We start from the raw sequence: 14789 nt of genomic DNA, 5'->3' as shown, positions 1-14789 counted from the left end.
CCTATTAAATGTTTTATTTTTTTCAGGTGCAGGTCAGTTAAAAAGCCAAGGCAACAGTGGACCATAAAAAGCAAGCCATTGTTCAGATGTGTTGCCTCGACAGAATGGTTCTGGAATGCTTGCATCTTCCAGTCCATCCATGCATTCCAAAACTTTGCTTGCTTCAAATGCTTTTGCCTTGCAGTTTAGCAGGAACGGGTTTCAGGAGAACTTCCAATGTATCACTATTAAGACAGGCCCCAGCCTGCCCAGCTTGCAAGGGGAAAGGAGCTGCAGAGAGAAGAGTAGTGTCTGGTTGCTAGCAGAACAGTGGAGAAAAGCCAGGGCAACTATCAACCACAATGAAGATATAATCTCATTTCTCTTCCTGTCTGCTGCCTTACGGCAGAAATAACAGCTTTGGGGATCTCTCATTTTAAAAAAAAACCACCAAGTTCCTTGACAGAATACGGGTAAATCATTTTGAGCATATGCAGAATGCTTTCCCTTGAGTATTGAATGATCAATCAGCTCATCTGCACCTGAGAGAATTTCCAGGGCAAATAACTGGTCTTTCTGGCTAACTTGGACTCTTGAACTTCTTGCTCTGGGCAGGAGAGGTTGTTCTGTGGAAACTTCAAAAAGTGAACCAAATTATGCCCTTTCCAATGTTGTGTCAACTTTAACAGTACAACAATGAGGCTAGGCAGTAAAGCAGGGTGATTTGCAAAGGCTGCTGTCTTCTGGGGCAGGAAACAGTTTAAGTCTCCACTTTGAAGATGTCCCTGAGTAGACCCACAATTTCTTCTGTGTACGTAAGCGGTACAACACTTTTGGAGCATTTATTTATAAGGTGATTTTAAAAAAATAAACAATTACCTGATCAGTTGACAAAACAAAACACAGTGAAAATACAAAACAAAATGACAACATTGTAAAACAGTAGAGATGATTGTGGCAGGAAGAATACATACTGTATATTAAAAGCATTGCCAATTTTAAAAGGAATTTGCATTGACAAATACACTATATTAGATACCAGGTGAGCCTTCCTTGGAAGAAAAACCCAATAATAAGTAAGAAAATTTATTTATAGTCATAGGCTACTTTTTTGTTATGTATAACACACAGTTAAAAAGAAAACTGGAGAGAGATGAAAAAAAATCTAAAATTATTCAAACAGTACAGTAAATTAATTGTTCCATTCTGTGAAGTACATTCCTATTTATTTATTTCTACTGCATCTCAGTGTGTCAAAATGATTGGTTTTCACACTTTCACACACCCCATTGCGATATCCTCATGGTCAAAATTTGAGTACCGGATTTGCTTAATGACCACATGATTCATTTAACAACTACAGTGATTCACTTAGCAACTGTTGCAAAAATCGTAAAATTTGACAAAGTCACTTGACTGCCTTGCTTAACAATAGAAATTTTGGGCTTAATTGTAGCCGTAAGTCAAGGACTATCTGTAGAACAACTTAGCCATTTCTTCCTATTTTAAAACATGAGTCAGGAAGTATGTTTTCCAATATGATTTACTGGGACATTTGGATAGCAAAGGTATTATTAAATGAATGCATCAAACCAGACAAAATGGGCACACAATTATGATGTAAGTGGCTCAGGAAAACAGGGAAAGTTATGTTGGGAACTGATTGTACAATCCTTTGATAAATATAGAGGATAAACATGCATCATCATACTACTGCTATGACTCAATGCGCTTGTGTCAAGTGGCATTTGTCTGTCACCAGACACATGTCATCACTTTGGCATCATCATGCTTTGCTGTGGATTCTGCTGTGCTTTAGCAATTCAATGTGTTTTAGCAATTGCTAAAGAGAGATTTCTACTGCAGCACACACATAATGGGTCAAGTCCTTTTGCTCTTTATTTATTAAAAAAAACAGTGGCAAAACAAAACATTAGAAAAACAAAAGGGGAAGCAACAGCAACAACAAAAAGTGTTTGTGTGTGTGTGTGAGTGTTTTGTGTGTGTATATATGAATATATAAAAGTTTTTTACCTGTGTATATGTGCATGTAAAGTTTTATACAGAAGTTACATGGGGCCATACAGATATCTTTTCAGTTTTGAAGAACACATTTTTAGCAATAGGAATGCACATAAAATCAATTTCCACTGCCCAGGTATTAATAAATTTGTAGTTTGTTGAATTAAAATATATAGTGACATCTTACCAGTGGGTAACAATTTCAAGACAACACAAAAGTATTGCATCTTCAGGATATGATGCATTATCCATTTCTTATTCCTTTTATATACAAATGCAATTGAATCCATTAAGTCTGAAATGCTGTTTTTTGCGAAATAAGTCATAGTCTAAGTTCTATTGAAATTTTTGATAACAGACGTTAAGACTGTTGCACATTATTCATACAGAATGGAGAGTCATTGTTCAATTCAGTCTTTAAAATGTGCAGCTCAAATCAATTTCACACAATGTCAATTAGATAATTGAATGGGATAAAAAGCCTACTGGACAAACCACTATTATAATGATGGGAAGCTGATTTTTCTGGAAGTCAGAGTCAAAAATTCATTGCCTCAACTATCAACTATCTCTCTCAACTCTATAGTAAATAGAATCAAAGATTGAATCAAGGGGCCATAATATCTAAGATCTCATCCTCAATTGCTTACTGCACACTTTGACAAGGATCAAGTGTAGTGAGAGACCCAGAGAATGAACACAAGAATAGATAAGATGTGACTAATTTCAGATGGTCATAATACTTAGAAGAATATATGTTGATACATCAATCAACATATCAAAATATTGCACAGACAATTCTCAAATTAGAGAACCCATTCATTAAAATAGCATGGTCTATATGAAACTCAAAGCCAATGGGAGATTTCCAGAATCAGATTTCTCCAGTTTGCTCAGATTGGTGATCAATCTGAGTGATTCATAGCCATTTCTTGTTGTTGTTAGGTGCAAAGTCATGTCCGACCCATCACAACCCCATGGACAACGTTCCTCCAGGCCTTCCTATCCTGTACCATCTTCTGGAGTTCATTTAAGCTCATGCCTACTGCTTCAGTGACTCCATCCAGCCACCTTATTCTCTGTCATCCCATTGTTCTCTTGCCCTCAATCTTTACCAGCATTAGGCTCCTCTCCAGTGAGTCCTTCCTTCTCATTAGGTGGCCAAATTATTTGAGTTTCAACTTCAGGATCTGGCCTTCTAAAGAGCAGTCAAGGTTGATCTCCTCTAGGACTGACCGGTTTGATCGCCTTGCAGTCCAAGGGACTTGCAGGAGTCTTCTCCAGCACTATAGTTCAAAGGCCTCAATTCTTTGTCGCTCAGCCTTTCTTATGGTCCAACTTTCACAGCCATACATTGCAACTGGGAAGACCATAGCCTTGGCTATACACACTTTTGTTGGCAGGGTGATATCTCTGCTTTTTAGTGTGCTGTCTAGATTTGCCATGGCTTTCCACCCCAGGAGCAAGCGTCTTTTAATTTCTTGGCTTCAGTCCCTATCTGCGGTGATCTTGGAGCCCAGGAAAATAAAATCTGTCAATACCTCCATTTCTTTCCTATCTATTTGCCAGGAACTGAGAGGACAGGATGCCATGATTTTGGTTTTCTTAATGTTAAGTTTGAACCCAACTTTTGCACTCTCCTTTTTCACCTGCAACAAGAGGCTCTTTAGTTCCTCTTCATTTTCTGCCATTAGAGTGGTATCATCTGCATATCTTAAGTTGTTAATATTTCTCCCACCAATCTTAATTCCAACTTTTGATTCATCTAGCCCTGCCTTTCTCATGATGTGCTCTGCATATAAGTTAAATAGACAGGGCGACAGTATACAGCCTTGCCAGACTCCTTTCCCAATTTTTAACCATATTGACTATGAAGGCTACTCCATTTCTTCTGAGTATACCTGATGGTCATCTGAATTAAATTCACCCATTCCTGTCCATTTTAGTTTGCTGATTCCTAAGATGTCAATGTTCAGTCTTGTCATCTGTTGTTTGACCATATCCAGCTTGCCTTCATGGATTTTCTTTTTAAAATCCCATTTATATCCCACCCTTCTCCAAAGACTCAGGGCGGCTTACAATCTAAAGCACAAATCAATGTGCTTAGCAGGGATTACTGCCTTATCATAGTGATGGGGCTTGCGTATTTCAATAAAGCTATGAGCTATACTGTGCAGGGCCACCCAAGACGGAGCAGAGAGTTCTGACAAAACGTGATCCACTGGAGAAGGAAATGGCAATCCACTCCAGTATCTTTGCCATGAAAACCCCATGGACAGTACCAAAAGGCAAAATGATATGATGCTGGAAGATGAGCCCCTCAGGTTGGAAGGTGTCCAATATGCTACTGGGGAAGAGCAGAGGGTTAGTACTAGTAGTGCCAGAAAGAATGAAGCAACTGGGCCAAAGCCGAAAGGACGCTCAGCTGTGGATGTATCTGGTGGTGAAAGGAAAGTCCAATGCTGTAAAGATTTATTTTCCATAGGAACCAGATAATTAGCTGCTGTCCACAGTGTTTCCATGATAACCATCCACTCAATAATTTTGCCAGAAAAGAGGTGACAATTTCAGCTGGTTAAGGCTTAATGATAGTCCTTGAGATTCGGAGGATACAGCTTCAGAAAAGGTTTCTCAGTTCTGTAATTCATGGCAATTAAAACATCTGTTCTTCTAGTAAGAAATATATTTCTCCTAGGAGTGGTAGCACACTCAGCTTCCCTAATGTTTCCAAATCCCATGGCCAACTAGCTGCTTTGGGAGTTGAGATCCCAATGTATTTGAAGAACTCCAGATTGAGAAGGGTCAGGCTTAGGGCTACAAGCTAAGATGAAATAACAGACAGGAGAAAACCAGACTCTCCCAAAACTTTCTTGCCAGTGAATTAAACTGGTACCACGAACACATGCCCAACCAGTATTCTTTGAGCTGGCCAACCAATAAAAACCCTAGCCTTCAAATATAGGTGGAGGAGAGCAACTTTATCTTCAAAAACTTGCCAAACACTACACATAATTTGCCTCCAAAAGTAAAGACAAAATTTGCCTTCTCTATCCCCAAAGTTGAAAGTGTAACTTTTGGAAACAACTGTCAGAGAGCCTGCAAATCTGGCAATAGACCTGTAAAAAGATCCCTTCCTCACAAATACATAAACATGCATCCACACATACAAATATTACAACGTCAACTGTGTTTCTAGTAAACAGTAATGAACAGCATACGATGGAAAAGAAACACTGAGCACTTCATACACCAAGTTTTAGAACAATAGCACATTAAAGTGGCACATTATATTTATTTATTAGATTTATCTCCTGGCTTTCTTTTTAGTACACAATGCATTGGCTTCCTCCTTTTGTTTCTCCTCACAACAACAGTTGTGTAAGATAATTTGGGCCAAGAGAGATTGTCCTAGAACCACCCAGTAACTTCCATGGCTGTGTGTGATTTAGATCCTGCTCTCTTGGCTCCTAGCCCAAGGCTTTAGCCATTATACCCTGTCAGTTTTCATATCCGAGGCTAATAGGATAAGAGCTTACATTACAATTTCTTTTAAAATCCCAGCATGTCAAGCATTACTGTATGGTTGGATCGTCATACATTTTATTCCAGACCATATTCTAATCCAGACATGTCAAACACAAGGCCTGGGGGCCGGATCCGGCCCGCGAAGTGGTTTCATGTGGCCCGCGAAGCCATCCTGGAAACAGTGAGGGAACGGCCCCCACTGCCTTGGTCCTTGCCCAGAGACCCTCCTTCTGCCAGAGACCCCCAGATCTGTTCCACTCCTGCCCAGACCCCCATAGGCACCTGATGCGAACGGTGGCCACGCCCACCCAGTAGGCCATACGCACTCTAGCCACGCCCACCCAGTAGGCCACGCCCACCCTGGCCATACCCACCCGGCCCCCTGAGGGCAACCTCAATGCTGATGCGGCCCTCAGTGAAATTGAGTTTGACACCCCTGTTCTAATCCAACATCTTGCAAGATTATGGAGAATCAGAAAACTAGCGAGAACCGATTGATCATGGCTACCAAAAGTGCTTCTATCACAATGAAATCTATCCCCTCATGATACAAGAGGGCTGGAGACTTGGGAATAATAGGAATTATGGTTCAAATATTGAGGGGGGGGAATCTATGGCCTTCCAAATTTCAATGAACTACAATTCCCTCGTTATAGGTTTTGTTTTCATGCTTAAATTCTACCTCCCTGCTCTAATGAGAACTGAACTAATAATGGGTTAACTTAAAAGGCAGCACTGATATTAATTATTGTTGCATAGTAAAACATACAGTTGCCTGGAGTATCTAGGAGGTCAAGGAAGAAAAGAAAGAGATCTGACGCAATAAGAGAGGATGCATTCTTTCTGCTCTTGCACAACATCGCTGGAAACTTTTCCATTTTACAGAGAAGTGTTATAAATGTTTCATTATATAAAGCCACATAGTTGGACAATCACTACTGGAATGAAATCAGACTCGGGGGGAGGGGAAAATTGTTGCTTTCTTACCTGTTGCCAGATCATTTCCAATTGTGCTACAGTTTAGTAGCGTCACTTTCAGCATCATAAAAATTAAGTTCCAGCGCATGACAATCCAGGTGTCATATTAAGGGAAGCCTAATTGCATCTGTATTTTCTACCCCAGATCTGCAGGAGGTAGGGGAAATATTGGGAGGAGAAATAGCTTGATGGTAGAGTGCATTCTTTGCACGCATAAAGTCCCAGTTTTAATTCTCTCCAACATTTCTGGTTCAAAGGAACTTAGGTAATAGGGTTGGAAAAGGCCTTTCCCTGAACTCTTGGAAAATCTTTGCCAGTCTGACCAATAGTCAGTAGACGTTAAACCTGAAGCAACAAATTTGTTCTTCATAAAACCTCAAGTTCCCATTTACCGTAGTTAGGATACTTCCAGACCTCAGCGACTTTTTGTCATTGATCTGATACCACTTGAAAATATTATTTTGATTGTTTGTAAACTTGTGGAGCTCACAAAGAAGTGACCGCCAATGAGCTATAGATGGTGGGTTTTGCCTTTTCCTGCCCACTCAGCTTCCCACTAAACCACAGTTCTGCAACCCGCGGCTCCGGAGCTGCATGCGGCTCTTTCAGCCGTCTCCTGCGGCTCCCAGTCCTCTGCCATGTGCAGTCCAAAATAAAAAAAAGTGGGACTAAAAAAGTTCAACCAATCAATTCAAATATGCAGGGTAGGTGCATATCTCGCCTTGGCTCCACTCTTCAGTCAAACCATGTTCTGCGCATGCACGCATGTACGCGCATGCGCACACATTTTTTGCGGCTCCCAATTTTTCCTTTTGTGAGGGAACCGGTTCCGAGTGGCTCTTTCACTGTTTCAGGTTGCTGACCCCTGCACTAAACCATGTTTCTTCTCTCCTTAAAAAAGTGAAACACATTGCGCTAAAACTCCTTATCCTGAAGTGACGGCTACCCATTGTGTAGGCATATTGATCTGCCAAGAAATAACGTCTGAGGGCAGAGGATGTTGACCATCCCTTCCAGAATATCCCATTTCTTTAAATGCTAGATGGTGAAATATTACCATTTCTACAGGAACATTATTCCCTCACAAGATTTCATTGGAAAATAGATAAAGAGAGCTATAAAGATATGCCAGGACATTTCAGGATAGTAACCACCTAGTCATGGTGCTGTGCGCTCAGTAGAAGTCATATCTCAAACTGCATTTCCATCCGGAAAAGTTCTTAGAAATTTGAGACAAAAAGCAAAGCAGAATTAAGATCACATGAAGTGTTAATACCACTTTATAATGCCTTGGTAAGACTACACCTGGAATATTCATCCAGTTCTGGTTACCATGATATAAAAAAGAAGTTGAAACTGGAAAAAGAGTGCGGAGAAGAGCAACAAAGATGATTAGAGGACTGCAGGCCAAAACATATAAAAAATGGTTGCAGGAATTGGATATTTCTAGTTTAATGAAAAGAAGGATGAGGAGTGACTAGATAGCAGTGCTCTAATATTTCAGGGGCTGCCACAAAAAAGACCAGGTCAGCTTATTCTCCAAAACACCTGAAGGCAAGGCAAGAAGCAATGGATGGAAATTAATCAAGGAGAGAAGCAATCTAGAACCAAAGAGAAATTTCCTGACAGTTAGAACAATTAATCAGTGGAGCACCTTGTCTTCAGAAATTGTGGGTGCTTAGAGTTGGAAGAAGAGATTGGACAATGTGAAATGGTATTGGGTTTCCTGTTTGAGCAGGGGGTTGGAGTAGAAGACCTCCAAGATTCCTTCCAACTCTGTTATTTTGTTATTATTATGTTGCAAGTCTGGACTGCGTGGACCGCATGTACGACTCGGACAACAGGTTACAGCATCAGATCACTCTTTATTGAATGGACACACCAGACTGGAACAAAGGCCACTGTTGGTCCTTCATATACACCTAGCCAGGTGAACCTGGGACCAATCTCCTCGTCTGGATTTCCTGCCATGGACTATCCAAACAATCAGGATAGAGTATGTTGCCACCTGGTGGTGTCAGTGGCTCAATGCTGTAAGAACTCTATATACATAATACCCCTTCCCCCCATATGTAATAAAGACACAACAATTGACAACATACAAATGTATATCTGATTATTTGGACACGACTAGACCCTAAGTGACCCTTGCCTCAAAATCTCACAAACTCCTCTAGATACGCCGGTGGCCTATGAGTCCTGGTGGACCGTTTCGGTGTTTGCTCCTTGTTCATGTCAACTGGGTCCACCATTTGGTCGTCTGTTCCGCCCTGATCCCATGCCCTATTGACCCCCTCATCATTTTGGGCATAGGCCTGTTGTTGCTCTGCCCAACCAATGCTTCTGGCTAAATGTCTACTGTCAGTGTGTTCTTCTACCTCCCCCCCGAAACAAAGGAAATGAGGAAGATGGTTGGTCATGTTGAGTTGCCTGAGATTTTTCAGGGGCCTGCCTCCTCAATTGATCTAGATGTCTTCTGACCTGGCGGCCCTCCTCCACCTCTACAATATATGATACAGGGCCCATTTTATCAACCACCACCCCTTGAATCCACACATGCCCAGGACCATAATTCCTGACCCAAACCATATCACCTATGTGCAGTTCTCTAGGAGTGTCGGGTTGCTCCATTTGTGCAGCCACTCTCTCCAGGCAAAGTCTGTCCAGCTTAGTGATGAGGCGACATCCCCAACGTAACTCAGCAGGACTCTTGCCCACTGATGTGCACGGTGTGGTGTGTTGTGCTAAGAGGTATTGAGCCAACCTTAGGTGCCAGTCTCCACTGATGATGTGCCTCAATGCATCCATAGTCGTTCTCATCATTCGTTCTGCTAGGCCGTTAGACGACAGGTGGAAGGGCGCTGATGTGACATGCCTAATCAAGTTGGCCCTGGTGAATGCCTGGAAATCAGCAGATGTGAATTGTGGGCCACTGTCAGAGACCAACACATCAGGTAACCCATGAGTTGCAAACAGTCCCCTGAGCACCTGGATAGTCTTTGCTGTAGTCATACTAGCAACAGGAACTACTTCTAGCCATTTTGAATGACTGTCCACTACCACCAAAAACAGCTGACCTTGAAAAGGACCCGCATAATTGATGTGTACCCTTGACTACGGAGTATGAGTCGGTTCCCACTTGTGTACAGGGGTTTGCGGCTGTTCAGGCCTTGAACTTTGGCATGTATAGGACCCAGCTACCTGCTCCTCTATGGCTTTGTCAAGACAGGCCACCATAAGTAACTTCAAGCTAGTGCCTTCATCCTGACTATGCCTGGGTGACCCACATGTAGTGACTGCAAGACTCTCTCCCGCAGTTTCTCCGGGATGATAACTCTACTACCCCACAACAGGCATCCCTTATGAGAAGACAACTCATGTCTTCTCATGAAATATGCCTGAAACTCTGGGCCAGGACTCTTTTCTTGCCACCCGGATGCCACCCACGTTAGGACTCTGCACAGTACCTTTTTCACCATGGTGCCAGCAGCAATGTCCTTCACCTGAAGTGGACAATCTGGTAGATCTTGGATGGCTAGGATCTGCTTCGCAGGTGCTGGGTCCGGATCAGTGATCATTAATGGTAATCTGCTTAATGCATCAGCGTGGCCCACATCTTTCCCTGGTCTGTGGACCAGTTTGCAAGTATAGGCAGATAAGAATATAGACCACCTTAGCATTCTTGGGGAAAGAATTTGTGGTGTTTGTTTATCCATTGTGAAAAACCCCAACAATGGTTTGTGATCTGTAAAAATAGTGAATTCTCTGCCATACAGATAATCATGGAATTTCTTGACTCCTGTCACAATTGCTAAGGCCTCCTTGTCAATTTGGGCATAATTCCTTTCTGCCCTTGACAGAGTTCAGGAGTAATATGCAATAGGCCTTTGCTCCCCATTTTCTTCTATGTGACTCAATATAGCGCCCACGCCATAAGGGGATGCATCACAAGTGATGCATATGGGCTTATTTTCCATAAAATGCGTTACAGTTGAGTCACTGGACAATAGTTGCTTAAAATTCCTGAAACTCTGTTCATGGATTGAGGTCCAGTTCCATGGGGATTTCTTATCTAATAATCTGTGTAAGGGCTCCGCAATTGCTGCTTTGTGGGGCAAAAATGCATGGTAGAAATTAAGTAACCCCAGGAAAGCTTGCAATTCCACCTTGTTTGTTGGGGTTGGAGCAATTTTATTGCTCTCACCTTAGAGTCTGTAGGGTGAATTCCTTTGGCATCAATCCTGAACCCTAAGAATTCAGTGGATGCCACTCCAATATTGCACTTACCCCTTTTTAGTTTGAGCCCAGCAGAGCGGAATCTGCTTAAAACAGCCTGCAGCCTGTCAGCCAAGATCTCCTCAGATTCTCCAGCAATCAGAACATCATCAAAATAAGGACATACCCCAGGAATTCCCTTCAGAGTCCTTTCCATCACTTCTTGGAAAATTACAGAGATGCCAAACTGCAAGCGATTGACTCTGAAAGCTCCTCTATGTGTCACTATTGTCTGAGCATCTGCCATTTCCTTGGTAACGGGGAGCTGCTGATACTCCTGTGCCAAATCTAACTTGGCAAAGATGGCGCCGCCCTGAACTGCAGAGAGGACGTGTTGGACCGTCAGAACCGGGTAAGCATGCGGATTCAAGGCCTGGTTTACCGTGGCCTTATAATCTGCACATATTCTTACCTCTCCATTAGCCTTCAGGGGGGTCACTATAGGGGTCTCCCATTCTCCCCCTTCCACAGGCTCTAGCACCCCTTGTTCTACAAGCCTGTCCAATTCACTCTCAATTTTATGTTTGAGAGCGAATGGGACCCTTCGGGGCTTGATTCGCACCAGTAGGACACTGGGGTTTATCTTGAAGTTAATAGGGGGGCCTGTGTATTTACCCAGCTTGTCATCGAATATGTCTGCAAACGTTTTGCAGACAGATTCGAGGCTTTTGGGCTGGATTCTATTTACACCCCCCAGCCAAATGCCCAGAGCATCAAACCAATCCAGGCACACTAGACTAGTCCTTTGCCCGTCGGTTACCAGGATGTCCAAAGGACCCTGGAATTCCTTGAACGCCACTAGCAAGGTAGCCTTTCCCCTGAGTCTAATGGGTGTGTGCTGGAAATCCGACAATTGTACATTTGTGGGCTTTAAGGGAACCCTCTCCTTGCTCCGACTGCAAATGCCTTTAAATGTCTCATACGAGATTATTGAGACAGCAGAGCCGGAGTCGAGCTCCATCATGCAAGGAACACCTTGCAGATGGACCTCTATTGTGATTTTTTATTTGAGCAAATGATGGATGTCCGTGTGCGACATGGTTCTCGGCTCCCCCCAAACTTTGGTGACCTGCGCTACGGGGGCCCAGTACCTTCTCATGCCGATGCCATGGCTTGGAGTTCATTCAGGCTGTCCCTGTTGCAATTCCGGCAGATGGCTGCGATGTGCCCCGTCTTGCCGCAGGAGCGACACTTCGTGGAGTGGAATCTGCATGTTGCTCTGTGATGGTTCCCTCTGCAGCTGGCACATTTTTGGTTGGAGACACTGGAAGGACTTTGCAGCTGCAGTTGCAGCTGCACATGGTGCTTTTGCTGGCCGCTGAGGTTTTCCGATGGCTTCCGTCGTAGTCCCGCCACGTTGGTTGTCTTCCTGGCTTATGATGCACTGCATCTACTTCTGCCTCTTCGTCCATCTGTCTGCTTCCGCCAAACGCAGTGGACTCCCAATGGACTGTCCCACCTGGGCTGCTGCTGGAATGGTGTGTTGGCTTGCCGGGGCTGGTGTGCTGTCTCATGAGCCATTACTTCGTCTAGGACCTCTCGCAGGTTTATCAGAGGTTTTGCTAGGATTTTCTGTCGGAGCTGATGATCTCTTAGCCCGAATACAACCTGATCTCGAATTTTATCTTCGAGATTGGTGAACCTATAAGAATGGGCAGCCTGTCTCAGCACCACTGTGTATTGTGTTGTTGTCTCCCCCGGACACTGGATGCGTTGGTTAAACTGGAAACACCAGTAAATTGGAGCCCTCGATGGCATGAAGTGGTCAGCCAGTTTTTTTCTTAAGTTCTGCATATGGAACGGTCGCGATGGGCGTTGGAGCGCACAATCCGACGGCTATGTCGTATACATCCTGCCTGCTGAGGCACAGCAGGGCTGCCACTTTCAATCGGTCCTCCATGACCCGATTGATCAACAGGAACCCTTCGATCCGACCCAGGTGCACTTCCCATCGTTCGAGCTCATCAATGTTGAAGCAGAATTCGCTTGTTTGTCCAAATTTTGCCATGATGCATCCGGTCCAGCAATGCTACTTCGTAGAGAAGATGACTTCTGCAACTGAGTCAGTGCCTATGGGAACAGGATCCCACCCTCGTCGCCACTATTATGTTGCAAGTCTGGACTGCGTGGACCGCATGTATGACTCGGACAACAGGTTACAGCATCAGATCACTCTTTATTGAATGGACACACTGGACTGGAACAAAGCCCACTGTTGGTCCTTCATATACACCTAGCCAGGTGAACCTGGGACCAATCTCCTCGTCTGGATTTCCCGCCATGGACTATCCAACCAATCCGGATAGAGTATGTCACCACCTGGTGGTGTCAGTGGCTCAATGCTGTAAGAACTCTATATACATAACAGTTATTCTGTTAAAAATCCCTAAATTACTACATATTTTTTTTTATTGAAAAGTTTTACAATACATTTTTTTTAAAAAGACAAAACCCCTCCCATTACTACATATTATATTCTAGAGCAGGGAGGGGATTGGGTTCCTCTCCTCTCCTCTCCTCTCCTCTCCTCTCCTCTCCTCTCCTCTCCTCTCTATGAGGAATCAGAAATCTTGCCAGCTAATTATTAGTATATTCACTTTGTGGATATTCTCACACATCCAGGTCATAGTTATCTCAAAAGTGCTTTTTCAAATGACCACTGGACTTTTTTTTCCTTGTGGAAGAAGAAAACCATTTATATATCTTATATCCACTTTGCCTTCTGCCTATTCTAGATTTAGATAGGCAAGTGGGTGTCTCTCACCTATAAAGAAGCTTGTAATTTCTGCATAATGACACACGATCTACTATTAGTAAGACATGAGCCATGAATGATGGGTATTCTTAATTTTGCTGATTTACTACCCCCCAGTTTAAATTTCAAGTTTTGGGTGCATGTTTTTATGTATATTTAAACAATAAATACACATAAACAATTTGTCTTAAATGTTCATGCACGTATAGTAGGTATACAATGAAGAAGTTGCATAGTTGCTTTAATTACAGAAATACTTGCTCCTAAGACAAACTTTTCAGATTCCCCACAAGTAGGTGTTTGGATGGTGGTGTGGGTAATCATACCTGAGTGTAGGAAAAGGCAATACTTTTAAACGATTACCAGTTCCCAACCAGAATTATAATCTGATTTTGCAAAGATTTGGGGAGGATGTGACTTGTTCAGCATCACCTATTATGGTTATGTCCAAAGCAAATTTCCACTCCAGGGTCTTATGAGCTCAGCTGCCTAATAAAGCTATACAGATTCCTAAGCTAGGGTGGCTGTCAGTGATATAAAGACAAACAGTGCATTTGCTTAGTAACCTAAGTAACCTTTGAAGTTACTCAGTAACCTGAGTAACCTATTTTAATCAGGAATAAAATTGGGACAAATTCAAAATATACTTATTATAATAATTTTGAAGTCTTAGTCTTGCTTTTAATCTTTCTTTTAAAATAAAAATAGAACCTTGATCTACGGAACTGTATTAGGTATAAATGCTTTAATAGTTTGATATCATTGTCTTCAGTAATGGCTAAATTATGTTAGTAATTGGAATGTAAAATTAAAATAAATCTGATTGCTTTTGTTCTTAGTTGAATTAGGGCAAATTTGTTTAAATGTTCCTCATTTCCCTTTCCCGAAATATTAATTGACCCAAAACTATCCAGTTCCCAGAGGAAAGAGATTTCAGTTCTAAATTTTGCTTTTTGCTTTTTATTTAATCACAATGGACTGCAGTGAATATTAGCTGGCAACTGTCATGGGAAAAATCTATTTTCTTTGCTGACAGTATCTTGTAGCAGATTTATCCTCTTCTGAAATAGGTTGTCTGCAGTCAGGAAAAAATGAAGTAAATAAGTCAGTCAAGGAGTGACGCTTTGGTTGGGGGTGGGTGGGGGTGAAGGTCCTTGAGGAAGAGGAAGAGGTGATGGGGCAGGGATTCAGGACACTGAGGGTGCTCCTAATTTGCCAAGGCGGACGGAGTGCTAGGAAGTAATTTTGTAGCACT

At 42.6% G+C, this 14789-nt stretch overlaps 1 protein-coding gene across 1 annotated transcript in view; it reads left to right on the top strand.

Annotated features, from left to right (window-relative positions):
• FBXL20 (F-box and leucine rich repeat protein 20) overlaps positions 1–1186 on the top strand; it is a 116208-nt gene extending 115022 nt beyond the window's left edge. The window contains exon 19 of the transcript XR_014028708.1: positions 27–1186. The gene's annotated coding sequence lies outside the window, so the exon portion shown is untranslated. The remainder of the gene's footprint in view (positions 1–26) is intronic.
• The last annotated feature ends 13603 nt before the right edge of the window (positions 1187–14789 follow it).

The sequence above is a fragment of the Vipera berus genome (genome assembly GCF_964194415.1).
Source record: "Vipera berus genome assembly, chromosome: Z".
NCBI lineage: Eukaryota > Metazoa > Chordata > Lepidosauria > Squamata > Viperidae > Vipera > Vipera berus.
Note: the sequence above shows the minus strand (reverse complement) of the source record. Positions and strands in the feature narration are given on the sequence as shown.